This window comes from Mustela erminea, chromosome 1 (genome assembly GCF_009829155.1).
Source record: "Mustela erminea isolate mMusErm1 chromosome 1, mMusErm1.Pri, whole genome shotgun sequence".
In the NCBI taxonomy this organism is placed as follows: Eukaryota; Metazoa; Chordata; class Mammalia; order Carnivora; family Mustelidae; genus Mustela; species Mustela erminea.
The window spans coordinates 79,145,102-79,165,190 of NC_045614.1; the positions used below are offsets into that span (position 1 = coordinate 79,145,102).

Genomic DNA, 20,089 nt, shown 5'->3' on the forward strand with positions numbered 1-20,089 from the left:
ACTTGTATGTCCTGGGTCGAAATGGCATTTAAGTTTTCGTAAAACAAAACAAAACAACAACAAAAAGCAAACAACAACAAAAACCAGAAAGGCAAAGATGGAGGAAAGGATGGAGAGGGAGGAAAAGGAGTTGAGAGGGAGGGAGGAGATACCTAAACTCACACAGTGGGGAGGAAGGGGACACATAGAGTGGAAGGGGAGGAATTTTGTGTATGTTCTAATTTAATTTCTTTGGTTATAATTTAATTCTTAACTGAAGATTAAATTTCTTGGAGTAAAGGGAGTTAATTTGCAACCAGCCAAAAACTGACATGGAGATGTTGCAGAAAGATGCATAAAACCTGAAAGCCTATCAAATGCAGGAAAAGCAAGGAGAGAGAAGGAACTGAAGACCAGAGGGAAATGGCAGTGACAACATGGGAGAAGCAGTTGTGAGAAGGAAGGTTTACTTGTCAAGTATTTACTTAATATCTTTCCTAGGTATAGTACTAGGATTAGGGTTATCAGAGGTAAGACAGTCAAGGCACATAAGGAACCCACATTTTAAATAATGGAAACATCAGAACCATATACCAAATAATTACATTAACATGTTAAAATGTGGTAAAAGGCAGTTACAGATGCTGCTAACATCTCTGCATTTACTCTTCTCTGGTTTCTTGCTAACATCTTTTTTTTTTTTTTTTTTAAAGATTTTATTTATTTATTTGACAGAGAGAGAAAGAGATCATGAGTAGACAGAGATGCAGACAAAGGGGGAGGGGGAAGCAGGCTCCCAGATGAGCAGGGAGCCTGATGTGGGACTCAATCCCAGGACTCCAGGATTATGACCTGAGCTGAACGCAGTCGCTTAACCAACTGAGCCACCCAGGCACCCTCTTTCTAACATCTTATAAAACAGCTCTTGTCAGTGTCACCAATAACATTTATATTGCTAAACCCAATGATTATCTTTCAGACCCTATTAACAAAGAGCATTTTACCCAATGGACTACTTCCTCCATCTAGAAACGTTCTTAGCTTGTGCCCACTGGATACCACATTTTCTGGTTTTCCAGCTACTTCTCTTTCTTTTAAATTTCTCAAGCTCACCTCCTCCTGTCTACTATTAAAGGTCTTTTAAGTTTTGGACCTGTGTTTACTTTTCTCTGTACTCTCTTAGGGAGCATAACTCAACATGCGGCTTTAGTTACCTTTAATATAGCAAGAACACTAAAGTGGTCTTCCCAGGCAGACTTTTCCATCCAGAAGCTATGTGAAATGCGTGCCTCTCCCAGATGCCGGTTCAAGGTCAGCCGCACCCTTACTAGGACACTTCCTCAACGAGTTCATGTCTATCTATATCTGCCAGTTAGGACGTATATATTATTTGCCTGTGTGTCTTCAGTGCTTGACATCATGTCTGGTGTGTGGTGGGGGCTTGCTGTTTGCTCAGCTGTTGACTAGAGTCAGGGCAGGGCTAATGGGAAGGAGAGCACAGCATCACACTTGGGGGCTAGGCTTCCACTGAATACGTTACTGGACATGTAAGCTAAGATAATTAACAGAAGAACTTTTTAGATCTTAACCTCTTAATTTGAGAGATTTAAGTAAGATACGGACAAAGAAGTAAACAAAGACTTAGGGGATTTTTACTTTTTTTTATATTAGAATTTTCTACAATGTATATAGACTACTTTTATTTATTTTTTAAATTAAAGTTTTTTTGAGGTCTGCTTTGTGTATTGATAGGGCAAGAGAGAAAGGTATGTGTGCACACACACACAATCAGGGTAGTGAAATAAAGAGGAGGAACATGAACCACCAGCAGGAATTATAGGAGTTGAAATTACAGGAGTGAGAACCCATTTTCCTTCAATAAACAGCAGTGCACAAATCCCTCAATAAACAGTTGCACAAATTGTTTTCATTTCTAAGTGACTTTTAGGGAGAAACAGGCTGAGAGAAATTATTTACTCAAATGAGTTGTCACTCCTGATTTTTAAAAATTAAACACAGAAAAGCATTTGTACATAATAAATGTGATAGTAGCATATGCTCTCCTGAATTATCACTCACACTACAATCTTTACTGATGAGTACTAGACACTGACATCCTAGTCAACCAATTCAAGTCATCAAAATAAACAATCCCTCATGAAAATGAAAATTGAATGATTACACTGGAGAAATTGAAAGCATGTTTTATCAAAGGCAATTTGTCTATTATCTGACAGCCTTGGAAAACAACAAGAAAATTATGTCTCTCACATTAAAATGAAAAGGCAGAAGCTTCTTTAGACATCACAGTAATGAGGGAGCCTTGGGTCATTCAGGAAAAAAAAATGTTTATTCTACAGCAGGCACTGTCCAACTTTTTCAAGCTTGTGTTCTGGCAGAGGTGGGTGGTAAGTCGCCATACTCAATAAAGGATCATAGAGGAAAGCGGTACCAATTTCTTCCTTTTAAAAATTACTTCTTTAAAAAACTGTTGTCTTTATTACTAAAAGAGAGGGATTCTACAGAGCAACCTCAAAGGCCAAAGTGTTCGAATCATTAGCTATACTAATGGTGGTTTCTTTCTCCGAGGTCAGGGCACATGATTCTCATCCATGAGCCAGCCTTCTGGCATTATTTTTCACGTCTGTGGCTGAGTTATGCAAGACAGCTATATCCACAGCCTCAGAAATGGCACACCAAATGTTACCTAACGGCACATTCATTTAAGGGACTTTTAGTTTTTACCCACCACGCTAAGGAAAGTAGCCAAGCATTCTGGTCATGCTTCGGCTGAAACCATCACATTCATGTCCATATCTTGGTCACGGCTGTTAAGTGAGCATGGGTACGGTAACAGAAATCAATCAGCGTATGTGGCACATCTAGTGCAAATACGTGTATAATGCCAGAATCAATGCAACACTACCAACACTAGCCAGTGCTTTTTGTATACTTCAAGGGTTCATTTATGTTACTGTTGTTATTTAACACATTCCTTGAGTAACAAAGCATTCAGCTTTCTTTTCAAATGGACCATCTAGAGGAAAAGCATGGTCATTAACCCAATAATTAGTTCTTTAATGCCCATATTTCAGAAAGCTAAAGTTTCCCTAAAGTAGTATTTGATGTAGATAGGAATTATATGCAAACCAGGTAAATGTCTGATTGTGTGCAAGGGGTTCTTGTAACCAAACATAACTAACAAAAACTTCCTAAGAATGCCAGAGTAACTCCAGGAAGGGGAAAAACATTAAAAATAAAATTAAGTTCTAGAATCGTACTTAAAATCAAGGGTACTTAACCAATTTATTATGCTCTCCAACTAAATGATCCTCATTGATCAGTACCCTTGTAGTTAACCTTGGTGGGTGCAAGATTTCATTTCTGGGGCTTGGGAAGGCTGGTCCCTGTGCATGTGGTCTGTAGTTAACTTTGTGGACCTTTAAGCACACAGCAGGGGAGAGAGATTCAGAACTCTGACATTTGCCAGTTGTGTGGTCTCACGACTTCCATCTCCTAAACAGAATCTGGGAAAACACTACATTTCCTCTAACAAAAGAAGCACTAATATATATTTTAAAAGTATTAGTTCCCTCCCTATGTGCCTTTGGAACATTTTAGAATAGTTGGGGGTAAAGTTTGCCTCCTTCATGGATGGCATTTTTTTCTTTCTTCTCTTGGAACAATTAGCTCCATGAACCATAAACATCTCTTCATAATATTATAAGGATATTTCAGTGAGCACTAAGCAGGACCCCCCCACCCCCCTTTTTTTGGATAACCTACAACTCTATGTGAAAAAGACTAAAACTAATGCCATTTTGGATTGCTGATGTCATGGACACTGGAAAGAATATTGAAGCTGTACATCAAAAAGATATTTTAGGGATAAGTCAGCACAAGAATAAAATAGGGCTTTCGGGCTCTCATAAAATTGAGAGATCTCTTTTGTATCAAAGTATATTTATGATATAATATTTCAACAGAAATGGAGAAAAGATGGAAATCCATTGCCATTATATTACTATTTTGTTGAAATGCCAATCTTATAATGAAATCTAAAATTCCAGCTCTCATACCCTAAAGTGGATTCCTGCTCGCTTTAATCTTGGTTATCATTATATCACTAAAGCAATCACTGAAATTAGCTTTGGCATTTACAAAAAGGCAAGATAGGCATGCCCTTCCTCCACCCCTGGCTTTCCTAAGGACCCTTCCCTCCCCGTAGCTCTGTGGCTGCCCCTGACAACAAAAGTTCACAAACAGCCAACTGCAGCCAGGAATGGGGAGATGGATGTCATGTGGAATTTGGGAATCCCAGTGTTCTCTCACCGAGCATCGCAAAAGCACAGAGGAGTTGTGAATACTGCTTCCGCTCACCCAAACCACACCCTCTTCTGAGACCTCTTCTTAGTTACAAGTTCCTCTCTTATTTCAAGGCCAGCATTGAAAATGTGAGTCCATGTTAAGGCGGCAACCTCCCAGGGTCTATGTTCCCTCATTTGTAAGACAAACGTCTTGAACTACATCATCTATAGACCCCTTCAGGCCCCAAGATTTTATGACTGCTTCAGTCATTAAACAGTTCCTTAGAATTTAGGTAAGCAGGTTCCATGAGCATGAATTTTGATTTTTTTTTAATCATCAACTTTCATTATTTCTATTTAGAAATTTCATTATTATATAGAAAATTCATTATTTCTATTGATTCTATTTCTTGTTTTTCACTTGAATAAATGTGTTTAAGATAGATGGGTTATAATTCTCCAAAAGCCATAAATCAGCTTCACTGACCTCAAATAGAAGATCAACTATAAAAAGTATGGAAATAAACTGAGTCCTGGTTAGACAGTGTGGCCTGAGGTTAGCTCGGAGACTCAGGACTGGTCTTTGTTAAAAAAAGCCTACAGCAGATGAAATGCCATCAAATAGCCTCTCCTACCAAGGGAATCAGAAGTTTGGGGGGAGAATGAAAGGGTCATAAAATACTTCCTGGTTATAGGATTTAAATAATCACTGGTACCACTGCTAGTGTAGATCCCAGCTGCTGGGAAATCTTGTGTGGCTATTAAAAGGTTAGGTTACCTTTCAGACTCAACTACAGATTACTGAAACACTCCATTATTTTTAATCTTTATTACTCTCGAAGAAGCGATCTCAGAAATTGTCTAAAATGCCCAAGGAAAGTTATGTATTTTTAAAAAATCGTTATTAGGATAATTCATAGACCATAAAGTTCACCTATTTGAAGTATACAATTCAATGTTTCTATTATATTCAGAACTGTGTCACCATGTACCATGACCTACTTTCACAACAATTTCCTCTCTCCGAAAAGAAACCCCACACACATTAGCAGCAACTCCTTAGCTTCCTTCTTCCAGCCTCAGCTCTAGGCAACCAATAATCTACTTTCTGTCACTCTATTTACATAGTCTAAACATTTCCCAGAAATGAAATCATATATGCCTTCTTTTGTCACTGGCTTCTTTCATTTAACATAATGTTCTCCAGGTGTATTCAGGTTGCTACTTCACTTCTGATTACTGTACTATTTCACTGTATGGATGTACCACATTTATCCATTTTCATTGCTGAAAACCTGAGTTGTCTCCATATTTTCGCTTTATTATGAATATTTATAAACATGCATATAGAAGTTCTGGGCATACCTATTTTCATTTTTTTGGGGTATGTATCTAAGGATGGAATTTCTTGAAGATATATATTTTCAATAAAGATAATTCATTTTAAGTTATACATCAAAACATAACTTTGGGGTTGCTTGGGTGGTTCAGTCAGTCAAGTGTCTGTCTGCCTGGGGCTAAGGTCATAATTTTATGGTCCTGAGATAGAGCCCATGTTGGGCTCCTTCCTCAGTTGGGGACTCTGCCTGTCCCTCTTCTTCTGCCCCTTCCCCACCACTACTCAACTTGTGAGTTTTCTCTCTCAAATAAATAAAAATCTCAAAAAACACAACAACATAATTATACAATGAGTTTACAGGATTAAAATAGATTCTGTACCTATTATTTTTATTGTTCTATTTTCACTCTTTTGTTATTTTCCATGTTTATATGCTAATCATATATTTCATTAGAGAAATGTAAAAAATTTAAAAGCACATTTAATCAGAATATATATTAAAAACAGATGACAAGATAAAATAACCTACTGATGGACACAGGTTTGCTCTCAGGTTTCAGCTGTAGTAAATTATGTTGTAATAAATAGCTGCATTTATAGGAATGCATTTATATTTTTGTATTAGTGTTTTCATTTTCCCTGGTTAAATACTCAATAGTGGAATTACTGGATCAGATGGTATTTCTATTTGTAACTTTTTAAAAAAAATTTTGAAGGATCTCCCTACTGTTTTCCACAGTGGCTGCACCAACTTACATTTCTGCCAAGAGTGAACGTGGTTCCTTTTTCTCCACACCATCACCAACACTTGTTGTTCCTTGTCTTCATGATTTTATCGATTCTAACAGGCATGAGCAGATGTCTCATTGTGGTTTTGACTTGTATGTCCCAGATGAGTGATGTTGAGCATCTCTACATGAGTCTGTTGGCCATCTGTATGTCTTCTTTGGAAAAATATTTCTTCAGGTCCTCTGCCCATCTTTTAATCAGGTTGTTGGCTTTTTTGGTATTGAATTGTGTGAGAACATTTATATCTTTTGGATATTAACCCCTTATAGGATATATCATTTGCAAATACCGTCTCCCACTCAGTAGGTTGTTTTTTGTTTTATTCATGGTTTTCTTTGCTGTGCAAAAGCTTTTTACTTTGATAATAGTCCCAATAGTTTATTTTTGCCTTTGTTTCTTCTTGCCTTTGGAGATGTATCTAGAAAAATGGTGCTATGGCTGATGTCAGAGAAATTACTGCTTATGTTCTCTTCTAGGATTTTTATGGTTTCAAGTCTCATGTTTAAGTCTTTAATACATTTTGAGTTTATTTTTGTATATGGTGTTAGAAAATAGTTCAGTTTCATTGTCTCTTCCCCATTGTATATTCTTGTCTCCTTTGCCATAGAGTGACCATATGCGGATTTATTTCTGGGGTCTCTATCTGGTTCCATTGATCTATGGGTCTGTTTTGTGCCAGCATCATACTGTTGTGATTAATAAACTTTGCAGTGGATCTTGAAACCTAGGACTGTCATATCACCATCTTTGTTCTTCTTTCTCAGGATTCCTTTGGCTGTTTGGGATCTTCTGTAGTTCCATACAAATTTTAGTGTTATTTGTTCTGGTTTTGCAAAAAATGCTCTTGACATTTTCATAGGGATTGCACTGAATCTGTAGATTGCTTTAGGGAATATGGACATTTTGTCAAGTGTTAATTCTTCCAACCCATGTGTGTGAAGTATCTTTGCATTTCTATCATCTTCAATTTCTTTCATTAGTGTTTTATAGTTTTCATAGTACAGATCTTTCACCTTTTAGGTTAAGTTTATTCCTAGGTATTTTATTCTTTTTGGTTCAACTGTAAATGGTATTTTTAAAAATTTCTCTTTCTGCAACGTCACAGTGAGTATATAGAAATGCTACTAGTTTCTGGGTATTAATTTTGTATCTTGCCACTTTACTGAATTTATTATTTCTAATAGATTCCAGCAGAATCTTTAGGATTTTCTACGTATAGTGTCATGCAGTCTGCAAGTAGTGACAGTTTAACTTTTTCTTTACCAATACAGATGAATAAAGAAAACATAGTACATATACATAATGGAATGTTACACAGCCTTCAAAAGGATGAGATCCTACCATCTGAAACAACATGCATGGACCTAGAGGTTATTATGCTAAGTGAAGTAAGTCACACTGAGAAAGACAAATACAATATGATTCCACTCATAAATAGAATCTTAAAAAAAGGGGGGGGCAAAAAGGCAGAATCAGAACCATAAATACAGAGAGCAAAAAGATGGTTGCCAGAAGGGAGGGGAGGGGAGGTTGGGCAAAACAGGTAAGGAAAGAAGGAGATACAGGCCTCTGTTATGGACTAAGTAAGTCATGGGAGTAAAAGGCACAACATGAGGAATACAGTCAATGATGTTATAAAAGTGATATAATGGGACAGGTATAATTATACTTCTGATGAACATAACATAATGCATAAACTCATCAAATCACTAATTGGTACACCTGAAACTAATACAACATTGCGTGTGAACTATATATAAATGAATGAATGAATGAGTAACTTCTCCAATTCCGTTCCCGGAAACAAGTTTTTTTAAATTACAGGATATTATTTTAACAAAACAAGATTATGTGATGTATAAAACTTGTATTTCTCACTTATCATCAACATATTATCATATCATCTGACATAGATATACTGATTTTAATAAAAACTATGTATTATTTCATTATATATTGAGGCACTATGATTTATTTAACCAGTCTGTGATTTTTTTCTATTACTAAGTGCAATGAATGCCTTGAACATATATCTCAGGAACTTGAGTAATCTCTAGGAGTAATTTCCCAAGAAATTAGACAGTTGGGTCAAAGGATACCTATTACTAGAATTTTAATAGATAGTGGCCAATTTCACTCCCAGAAAAGTTATTTCCCTTCACATTTCCCCCTACAATGAAAGGCTGGAGATGTCCTTCAGGTCTCCCCATTGGTTGATATTTTGAGGGTATCAAGCATACATTTTGCCTGACTAAAACACAAAATACACTTTTTATATGTATTAAAGTATTAGTATCCTTGCCTCCTTTTTTCCTCTTGTTTACTGGCCACTGATATTTCCCTGAGTGATATCTAAATCATACCATTTGTGCATTTCCCACTGAATTGCTTATCCCATTTCTTATGAGTACGTCCACATGTATATGATCCCTATTTGTTGACAAAAAGGTTTCAGTCTTTTCTTTTGATGTAAAGATATATTTTTATGTGGTCTGTTTTTCTCATCACTTCTTCTTGACTCTGCCATCATTTCTCCTACTAAGTTGAAATGTCACTTGTATCCTTCATTAAATTCCTATATTTCGATTTCATTCTAGACTCTCCTCTGTGTCACATCTTCTTTATTCTTAAGTCAGTGCCAAAACGTTTTAATTGCTCAAGCTTCATTTTAATATGTACTACAATTATCAAGTTGGAGAAGTTCATTTTCTAAAATGTTTTGACTATATTCACATACTTATTCTCATAAATGAACATTATATCAGCTTGAGTCATTTAACTTTTTCTCTAAATTGTATGCCATAATCATTAGTAATAATCTTTAATTAGTATAAAATGCTTTACTCTCTGGAATACAAAATGAAAGAGATCAATATATTGGTGTGAAACTGCAGCATTAGAATTATTCCAGTTTGCATTTAATTTGGATGAAAGAAGCTGGCTCCTAATTAATAAAAAGCAAAACCAAAATAAAACAGAAGGAAACTGTGTTCAAATCTTAAAGTTTTCAACTAGAACATGTAACTCTGCCAAGTAGAGAGAGAAACAAAGTTATTAAAGTCATTAAGAAATGCATTAAATAGGGGGAGGTCAAGATGGCGGAGAAGTAGCAGGCTGAGACTACATCAGCTAGCAGGAGATCAGCTAGATAGCTTATCTAAAGATTGCAAACATCTGCAAATCCATCAGCAGATCGAAGAGAAGAAGAACAGCAATTCTGGAAACAGAAAAACAACCACTTTCTGAAAGGTAGGACCAGCAAAGTGAATCCAAAGCAACGGGACGATAGACCCCGGGGGGAGGGGCCAGCCCCCCGCAAGTGGCGGAGCAACGGAGCACAAAATCAGGACTTTTAAAAGTCTGTTCCGCTGAGGGACATCACTTCAGAGGCTAAACCGGGGCGAAGCCCACGCGGGGTCAGTGTGGCCTCAGGTCCCGCAGGGTCATAGGAAAATCAGGGGTGTCTGAGTGTCGCAGAGCTTGCAGGAATTGGAATGGGAAAGCCGGCTACAGAGACAGAGCCGACAGTAAGATTGCAGCTCGGTGTTACCTTGAACCGGTCGCAGGCACGGTGAGCTCGGAGCGCGACCGGAGGTCAGGCAGACGGGAGTGACTGGGCGCTGTTCTCTGAGGGCGCACTGAGGAGTGGGGCCCTGGGCTCTCGGCTCCTCTGGTCGGAGACCAGGAGGCCACCATTTGTATTCCCGTCCTCCGGAACTCTACTGAAAGTGCTCAGGGAACAAAAGCTCCCGAAAGCAAAGCCGAGCGGATTACTCAGCCCGGCCCCTGGTAAGGGCGGTGCAATTCCGCCTGGGGCAAAGACACTTGAGAATCACTACACCAGGCCCCTCCCTGAGAAGATCAACAAGAAATCCAGCCAAGACCAAGATCACCTACCAAGGAGTGCGGTTTCAATACCAAGGAGAGCAGCAGAATTCCAGAGGACGAGAAAGCAAAGCACGGAACTCATGGCTTTCTCCCTGTCATTTTTTTAGTCTTGCAGTTAATTTAATTTTTTTCTTTTTCATTTTTTTTTCTCTTCTTAGCTAAAATTTTTTTTAACTTTTACCCTTTTCTTTTTTAATATTTTTTTAACTAGTTTATCTTTTTTCTTTTTTATAATTTTCTTTATTCGTTTTCTTTTTTTAAATTCTTTTATTTTTTTTATTTTTTTCTTTCTTTCTTTTTGAACCTCTTTTTATCCCCTTCCTTCCCCCTCACGTTTTGGGATCTCTTCTGATTTGCTTAAAGCATATTTTCCTTGGGTTCTTGTCAGCCTTTTAGTATTTTACTTACTCCTTCATATACTCTTATTGGGACAAAATGACAAGGCGGAAAAATTCACCACAAAAAAAAGAACAAGAGGCAGTACCGAAGGCTAGGGACCTAATCAATACAGACATTGGTAATATGTCAGATCTAGAGTTCAGAATGACAATTCTCAAGGTTCTAGCTGGGCTCGAAAAAGGCATGGAAGATATTAGAGAAACCCTCCCCGGAGATATAAAAGCCCTTTCTGGAGAAATAAAAGAACAAAAATCTAACCAAGTTGAAATAAAAAAAGCTATTAATGAGGTGCAATCAAAAATGGAGGCTCTCACTGCTAGGATAAATGAGGCAGAAGAAAGAATTACTGATATAGAAGACCAAATGACAGAGAATAAAGAAGCTGAGCAAAAGAGGGACAAACAGCTACTGGACCACGAGGGGAGAATTTGAGAGATAAGTGACACCATAAGACAGGCAGAGGCCTAACCCACTGAGCCACCCAGGTGCCCCCCTTTTTTTTTATTTCTCTAAATTTTTATTAATTTTTTTTTTACAGCTCGATCCTCTTGTGAAAAGGAAAGAATTTGAAGATTAACAAGTCAATTACATTTTTTTTAAACAGCAATTAATCCTCATTACAGAGAACAACAAACAAAAGCTCTGTGGCACATTATCTTTGGAAAGATCTTTTGCAAATTTTTCTTCTAAAAAAAGAAAACTATAATTTTCACAGATCACATATGTCTCTTTCAAAGGACTATACAATAATTGGGATTCCAGAAGAAGAAGAAAGAGAGAGGGGAGCAGAAGGTATACTGGAGAGAATTATTGGGGAGAATTTCCCCAATGTGGTAAAGGGAACAAGCATCAAAATTCAGGAGGTTCAGAGAACGCCCCACAAAATCAGTAAGAATGGGCCCACACCCCGTCACCTAATAGTAAAATTTACAAGTCTCAGTGACAAAGAGAAAATCCTGAAAGCAGCCCGGGAAAAGAAGTCTGTAACATACAATGGTAAAAATATTAGATTGGCAGCTGACTAATCCACAGAGACCTGGCAGGCCAGAAAGAGCTGGCATGATATTTTCAGAGCACTAAACGAGAAAAACATGCAGCCAAGAATACTATATCCAGCTAGGCTATCATTGAAAATAGAAGGAGAGATTAAAAGCTTCCAGGACAAACAAAAACTGAAAGAATTTGCAAACACCAAACCAGCTCTACAGGAAATCTTGAAAGGGGTCCTCTAAGCAAAGAGAGAGCCTACAAGTGGTAGATCAGTAAGGAACAGAGACCATACACAGTAACAGTCACCTTACAGGCAGTACAATGGCACTAAATTCATATCTCTCAATAGTTACCCTGAATGTTAATGGGCTAAATGCCCCTGTCAAAAGATACAGGGTATCAGAATGGATGAAAGAACAAAACCCATCTATATGTTGCCTCCAAGAAACTCATTTTAAGCCTGAAGACACCTCCAGATTTAAAGTGAGGTGGTGGAAAAGAATTTACCATGCTAATGGACATCAGAAGAAAGCAGGAGTGGCAATCCTTATATCAGATCAATTAGATTTTAAGCCAAAGACTATAATAAGAGATGAGGAAGGACACTATATCATACTCAAAGGGTCTGTCCAACAAGAAGATCTAACAATTTTAAATATCTATGCCCCCAACGTGGGAGCAGCCAACTATATAAACCAATTAATAACAAAATCAAAGAAACACATCAACAATAATACAATAATAGTAGGGGACTTTAACACTCCCCTCACTGAAATGGACAGATCATTCAAGCAAAAGATCAGCAAGGAAATAAAGGCCTTAAACAAAACACTGGACCAGATGGACATCACAGATATATTCAGAACATTTCATCCCAAAGCAACAGAATACACATTCTTCTCTAGTGCACATGGAACATTCTCCAGAATAGATCACATCCTCGGTCCTAAATCAGGACTCAACCGGTATCAAAAGCTTGGGATCATTCCCTGCATATTTTCAGATCACAATGCTCTGAAGCTAGAACTCAACCACAAAAGGAAGTTTGGAAAGAACCCAAATACATGGAGACTAAACAGCATCCTTCTAAAGAATGAATGAATCTGTGGGACACAACAAAGGAAGTCCTGAGAGGAAAATATATAGCGGTACAAGCCTTTCTCAAGAAACAAGAAAGGTCTCAGGTACACAACCTAACCCTACACCTTAAGGAGCTGGAGAAAGAACAAGAAAGAAACCCTAAGCCCAGCAGGAGAAGAGAAATCATAAAGATCAGAGCAGAAATCAATGAAATAGAAACCAAAAATACAACAGAGAAAATCAACGAAACTAGGAGCTGGTTCTTTGAAAGAATTAATAAAATTGATAAACCCCTGGCCAGACTTATCAAAAAGAAAAGAGAAAGGACCTAAATAAATAAAATCAAGAAAGAAAGAGGAGAGATCACAACTAACACCAAAGAAATACAAACTATTATAAGAACATACTATGAGCAACTCTACGCCAATAAATTTGACAATCTGGAAGAAATGGATGCATTCCTAGAAACATATAAACTACCACAACTGAACCAGGAAGACATAGAAAGCCTGAACAGACCCATAACCAGTAAGGAGATTGAAACAGTCATTAAAAATCTCCAAACAAACAAAAGCCCAGGGCCAGATGGCTTCCCGGGGGAATTCTACCAAACATTTAAAGAAGAACTAATTCCTATTCTCCTGAAACTATTCCAGAAAATAGAAATGGAAGGAAAACTTCCAAACTCATTTTATGAGGCCACCATCACCTTGATCCCAAAACCAGACAAGGATCCCATCAAAAAAGAGAGCTAGAGACCAATATCCTTGATGAACACAGATGCGAAAATACTCAACAAAATACTAGCCAATAGGATTCAACAGTACATTAAAAGGATTATTCACCACGACCCAGTGGGATTTATTCCAGGGCTGCAAGTTTGGTTCAACATCCGCAAATCAGTCAATGTGATACAACACATCAATAAAAGAAAGAACAAGAACCATATGATACTCTCAATAGATGCTGAAAAAGCATTTGACAAAGTACAGCATCCCTTCCTGATCAAAACTCTTCAAAGTGTAGGGATAGAGGGCACATACCTCAATATCATCAAAGCCATCTATGAAAAACCCACCGCAAATATCATTCTCAATGGAGAAAAATTGAAAGCTTTTCCGCTAAGGTCAGGAACACGGCAGGGATGTCCATTATCACCACTGCTATTCAACATCGTACTAGAAGTCGTAGCCTCAGCAATCAGACAACAAAAGGAAATTAAAGGCATCCAAATCAGCAAAGAAGAAGTCAAACTATCACTCTTCACAGATGATATGATACTATATGTGGAAAACCCAAAAGACTCCACTCAAAAACTGCTAGAACTTGTACAGGAATTCAGTAAAGTGTCAGGATATAAAATCAATGCACAGAAATCAGTTGCATTTCTCTACACCAACAAGACAGAAGAAAGAGAAATTAAGGAATCCATCCCATTTATAATTGCACCCCAAACCATAAGATACCTAGGAATAAACTTAACCAAAGAGGCATAGAATCTATACTCAGAAAACTATAAAGTACTCATGAAAGAAATTGAGGAAGACACAAAGAAATGGAAAAATGTTCCATGCTCATGGACTGGAAGAATAAATATTGTGAAAATGTCTATGCTACCTAAAGCAATCTACACATTTAATGCAATTCCTATCAAAGTACCATCCATCTTTTTCAAAGAAATGGAACAAATAATTCTAAAATTTATATGGAACCAGAAAAGACCTCGAATAGCCAAAGGGATATTGAAAAAGAAAGCCAAAGTTGGTGGCATCACAATTCCGGACTTCAAGCTCTATTACAAAGCTGTCATCATCAAGACAGCATGGTACTGGCACAAAAACAGACATATTGATCAATGGAACAGAATAGAGAGCCCAGAAATAGACCCTCAACTCTATGGTCAACTAATCTTCGACAAAGCAGGAAAGAATGTCCAATGGAAAAAAGACAGCCTCTTCAATAAATGGTGTTGGGAACATTGGACAGCCACATGCAGAAAAATGAAATTGGACCATTTCCTTACACCACACACGAAAATAGACTCAAAATGGATGAAGGACCTCAATGTGCGAAAGGAATCCATCAAAATACTTGAGGAGAACACAGGCAGCAACCTCTTCGACCTCAGCCGCAGCAACATCTTCCTAGGAACATCGCCAAAGGCAAGGGAAGCAAGGGCAAAAATGAACTATTGGGATTTCATCAAGATCAAAAGCTTTTGCTCAGCAAAGGAAACAGTTAACAAAATCAAAAGACAACTGACAGAATGGGAGAAGATATTTGCAAACGACATATCAGATAAAGGACTAGTGTCCAGAATCTATAAAGAACTTAGCAAACTCAACACCCAAAGAACAAATAATCCAATCAAGAAATGGGCAGAGGATATGAACAGACATTTCTGCAAAGAAGACATCCAGATGGCCAACAGACACATGAAAAAGTGCTCCATATCACTTGGCATCAGGGAAATACAAATCAAAACCACAATGAGGTATCACCTCACACCAGTCAGAATGGCTAAAATTAACAAGTCAGGAAATGACAGATGCTGGCGAGGATGCGGAGAAAGGGGAACTCTCCTACACTGTTGGTGGGAATGCAAGCTGGTGCAACCACGCTGGAAAACAGCATGGAGGTTCTTCAAAATGTTGAAAATAGAATTGCCCTATGACCCAGCAATTGCACTACTGGGTATTTACCCTGAAGATACAAACGTAGTGATCCAAAGGGGCACGTGCACCCGAATGTTTATAGCAGCAATGTCCACAATAGCCAAACTATGGAAAGAACCTAGATGTCCATCAACAGATGAATGGATCAAGAAGATGTGTTATATATACACAATGGAATACTATGCAGCCATCAAAAGAAATGAAATCTTGCCATTTGCAACAACATGGATGGAACTAGAGCGTATCATGCTTAGCGGAATAAGTCAAGCAGAGAAAGACAACTATCATATGATCTCCCTGATATGAGGAAGTAGTGATGCAACATGGGGGCTTAAGTAGGTAGGAGAAGAATCAATGAAACAAGATGGGATTGGGAGTGAGACAAACCATAAGTGACTCTTAATCTCACAAAACAAACTGAGGGTTGCTGAGGGGAGGGGGGTTGGGAGAAGGGGGGTGGGGTTATGGACATTGGGGAGGGTATGTGCTTTGGTGAGTGCTGTGAAGTGTGTAAACCTGGCGATTCACAGACCAGTACCCCTGGGGATAAAAATATATGTTTATAAAAAATTAAAAATTAAAAAAAAAAAGAAATGCGTTAAATAACTCCTCCAAGTAGAGAAGAAAACAAAGTTATTAGGTCAATAAGAAATACATTAAATTCCAAATGAATTAGAAAAAGTAATGAAGTTATTTGGAACTGCTATAGGAATTCTGTTTTAAAGTAACCAATTGAATTTACCCAATAGGTTCACTTGAAGATTAAGTTAAATATGATAATATGAGAAATTTATAGTTAAATAGCATCACATCAATTCCTTATTTTTTCCCAGTACACTTTCATGTTTCTCTTTGCAATTTCTTGTATATACTTATCTTCCCAATTTAAAAAAAAAAGAAAGAGTAATGGAGGAAATGATGGGTAAATGAAATTTTATTTTCACTGTAATTAGATTTCCCCTCTCAAGAATCTTCCATCTTCTTAAATCACTGTGAATTAAACTATAGTGTTTCCTTTATTGCAAAGTCCCATGCCAAGGATGTTAATCTTTTCTTGAGAAATCTCAGGACCATTCTAGCAGAGTCATGCCTAACCAAGCTTTCCTAAACACTTGAAAACTTTAAGATTTGAACACAGTTTCCTTCTGCATAAGTTGATCTGTGAGATACAAGTCTATGACTTGTTGAGGTAACAGTAAATTTGGTTAATTCTTCCTTGCTCTAATGCTTCATCTATGCCCATATAAAATTTCTGCTTTTATCCCCACAGCTAGTAATGAAAACCCAAATCTTGTTCTCTTTTATCTATACCCAGGATATTTATCATGTTGACTTATCAAATTTATTTATTTCTTCTTTTTTTACTCACCAGGTATGGCTCCCTGGGGATATCACATCATCTCTGCAATACTCTATTTCACCTGCAAAATAAGGAGCTGCATTAGACAATCTTTCAAATTTCTTTTAATTCTAACATTTTATCACTCTATTTAAGAGGGAAACTCAATTTTCTTAGTATCATTTAATTTTGATAACTGCCCGTCATAAGAGAAGTTACTTGCAAGAGAGCCAACTGGTTATGATATGTACTAGAGTACAGACTTCACAGACCATTCACACTTCTCAGATAGTTTCACTATCATCTCTTTAAAGAGAACAGAGACAGATTTCTAAGATACCATCATATTTTCATAACTCCACCTAAAAGCAAATTTCTCATCAGATTACAACAAATTATGATTCTTGAGGATAAAGAGTCTGTACTCTGATTTCAAACTTATTTTCTCTAAACAGGACTCCTTTTTTACTCCCATTCTATTTATGTTCTTATTTGTAATTTGTTGACTTGCTTTTGTAAAGAGCATCACCTTGAACTTTGTCCGCAGAATGCTCAAATCCCAGAAGTTCCCATTTCCTCTAAATTAGATTTTGTTGAAAATTTAAAACATTACAAATCCTAAATCATTAAATGTATATTTAAATTTCACATAAGAAAAACATAGTCATTTTTGTAGTCATTTTGTGACTGCTACAGTGAGGAAAAGTTAAAAATCAAAACAAGAACCTAGTTAAAGTGACACATGGAGAGAGGGGACATGTTTCCAGCTCGTGGAAGTATATGCATCAGTATGATCTTTTGAGGTGATATTGTTAACCATATATCCAAAGCCTTCAGAGTTTAAACATGAAATTCGACTTTCAGGAGTGTGCCCTGAGGAAATAATTAAAGGTAGAGTAAAGGACGGGCATCCCATTATTTGGAGAAGTGAAAACCTGGAAATTGAAATGTAAGTAAATAGTAGCTTGGCGAATGCAGCTGAGATGCATCAGTGAAGCGAAGTACCACATAGACATTAATATTATAATGTAAAGGCGGCATAAAAGATCAAGGGGAAGTGTTCAAGCTAAAAAGCAGAAAACAGCTGTAAAATAATGCACAGAGTAGCATTCCATTTCTCACAGAAATACATCTGTATAAATATTTACACATATGTTGTATACCTGCCAAAACGTGAATGCGGATTACCTCTTCGTAAAAAAAGATGTATAGGTGGATATTTTGGTAGTTTTCAAGATTACTGTCTGGATCACATTTTCTATTTACTGTAAGAATTATTCAGGTGCAGTAAATCAGTTATAAAAATAACAAGTGTCTAGATTGTGCCTCGCCTTATAATCAAACCTTTAAGGAATTAGTCAGTTCAGTGATTGTTTATATTTCCTTTTTGCGGAATCTAAGAATTCTGATCGATTACTTAATCAACTGAAGACTTTTTTCTTTGTATTGAAGAAAATTAAAATTACTGATGATGAGCAGTATGATCATTAACCCCTTCACACCCTTCTCATTCTCTGTCTTAAGATGCCAGATCTTTAATTTCTAAGTTTTTGGTTCACTCACTCTTTTTTGTTTTTTTCTGTTTTTTTTTAAACAAATGATAACAATTGTGCTTATTTGCCTTTTATTTGATTTTCATGCACCCATTCAAGCTCCACGAGTGCAGGAGTTTTATCTTTTGGCTTCATTTAGCACAGATCTCATTAAATAGTTCAATGGGACTAGATAAAAGAACTAAACTACTTAAGCTTTATAACACCTTAAAATCAAAAGTCATTGGGTTGGTTCACTTTGTTCCTATGACCCACAGGTTGGCACAATATTCCCCGAATTTAGCCACCCAGAGCTCATGCAACCCAACACACAGAAGCAAAGGATACTCTATCAACATCTAGTGTATTTGTGAAAAACAAGACCATCAATCTTGATGATTTAGGGAAAGTTAATCTTCTTCACATGCACTGCCCATTATTTAATATCATGCCTTTAAAAGATTACATCTGATAAATCAGCCATAATCAAAACTTTGAACTCCAAATATAATTAGCCAAATGGCACCCTAGTGCCATTTAGGTGAAAGTTAATGGGCAGGAAGTTCATGCTGAAAGCCATTTTTTACAACCTGAGCAAAGTGGAAGTGCATGATTAAAGCATTAGCTTGGGTGAGATCAAGAGATAAATAGTTTAATTCAGAAAAACTGAATGTATGCTGATTATTCAGAAGTGCATCTTCATATCACCTATAAAGACAGGCTTTCAAAGCAAGTTTGTAGCATAAACAACGGGTTTTTTAAACATTTCTACGTCATCATTCTTAGCTAAACAGCGATTCAATTTCAGAGCTCTTCTAAAAGGATTTTATTGGTCTAGCTCCACGATAAAAGTATTGCCCGTAGTAGAAACACTCTATTTCTTTTAATATAATTGATAGTTTAGCGTTCTCCATCATTTGGACTGGACTTCCTCTCATCTTCTTAAAATATAAAAGCACATACACATATAGTTCCAAGATGAAGAAGCTGAAACAAAAGAAGTCCTCCTCATTTTTCCTTTGAAGCTGCTCTCATCCCATAGGGTCTATGAATGAGTAAGCCTTTCCTACGCCAAGTCTTCAAAGCAAAAATTCAAGTGGAAAACTACTCAGTTCTCTGGCAAATTCAGTCAGTGAGGCAAGCCAACCTAGATTGAGGCTTTATATTAGTACCTATTTTTGCTTATGATTTGTCTAAGAGAGTTGAGACTTAAAACTCAGTCTCCAGGATAAATATTTTTGTTTTAAATTTTAAGTGGGAAAAGTAACTAGGCTATCAGAAGCCAAGTCCTATTCTCAAATACAATTGGAAAGATTATGGTGGTAACCATAAGTCCATTAACAATGGAACATCTTACTTCAAGTCCTTCAAGAGTGCTTACTGCAAAGGATTCCTTAAACATCTATCCCCAACTGGTTTATAACTGCCAATAGGACCTGGTTTGTGTGTTGAATGCAAAAAGCACAGAAGTTTCTGGCAGAAGCTCTTATAAAGCTTAAATATAACAGTGGAACCATTAGGTCTCACCTATAAGCTTCAGGGTTAGAAGCTAACATTTTAGTGAACTGCCTGATCATTGAGGGTAAATCATTGTGGAAACCTGAAAATGTCCTGGTATGTGGGATAAACACTGGAGAATGCCACTATGAAGTACAACTTTGTGATGATTTCATGACAAAGGCTCATCTACTGACAGTGTGGTTGATCTCCAGAACTAGTCATTAGCACTACATTCGATTAATATACATGGATGGACTTCAGTGGGTTATTTG

At 37.1% G+C, this 20,089-nt stretch overlaps 1 protein-coding gene across 1 annotated transcript in view; it reads right to left on the minus strand.

Moving 5' to 3' along the window:
* RARB (retinoic acid receptor beta) overlaps positions 1-20,089 on the minus strand; it is a 725,834-nt gene that overhangs the window by 482,613 nt on the left and 223,132 nt on the right. The window contains exon 3 of the mRNA XM_032327731.1: positions 16,816-16,867. The gene's annotated coding sequence lies outside the window, so the exon portion shown is untranslated. The remainder of the gene's footprint in view (positions 1-16,815; positions 16,868-20,089) is intronic.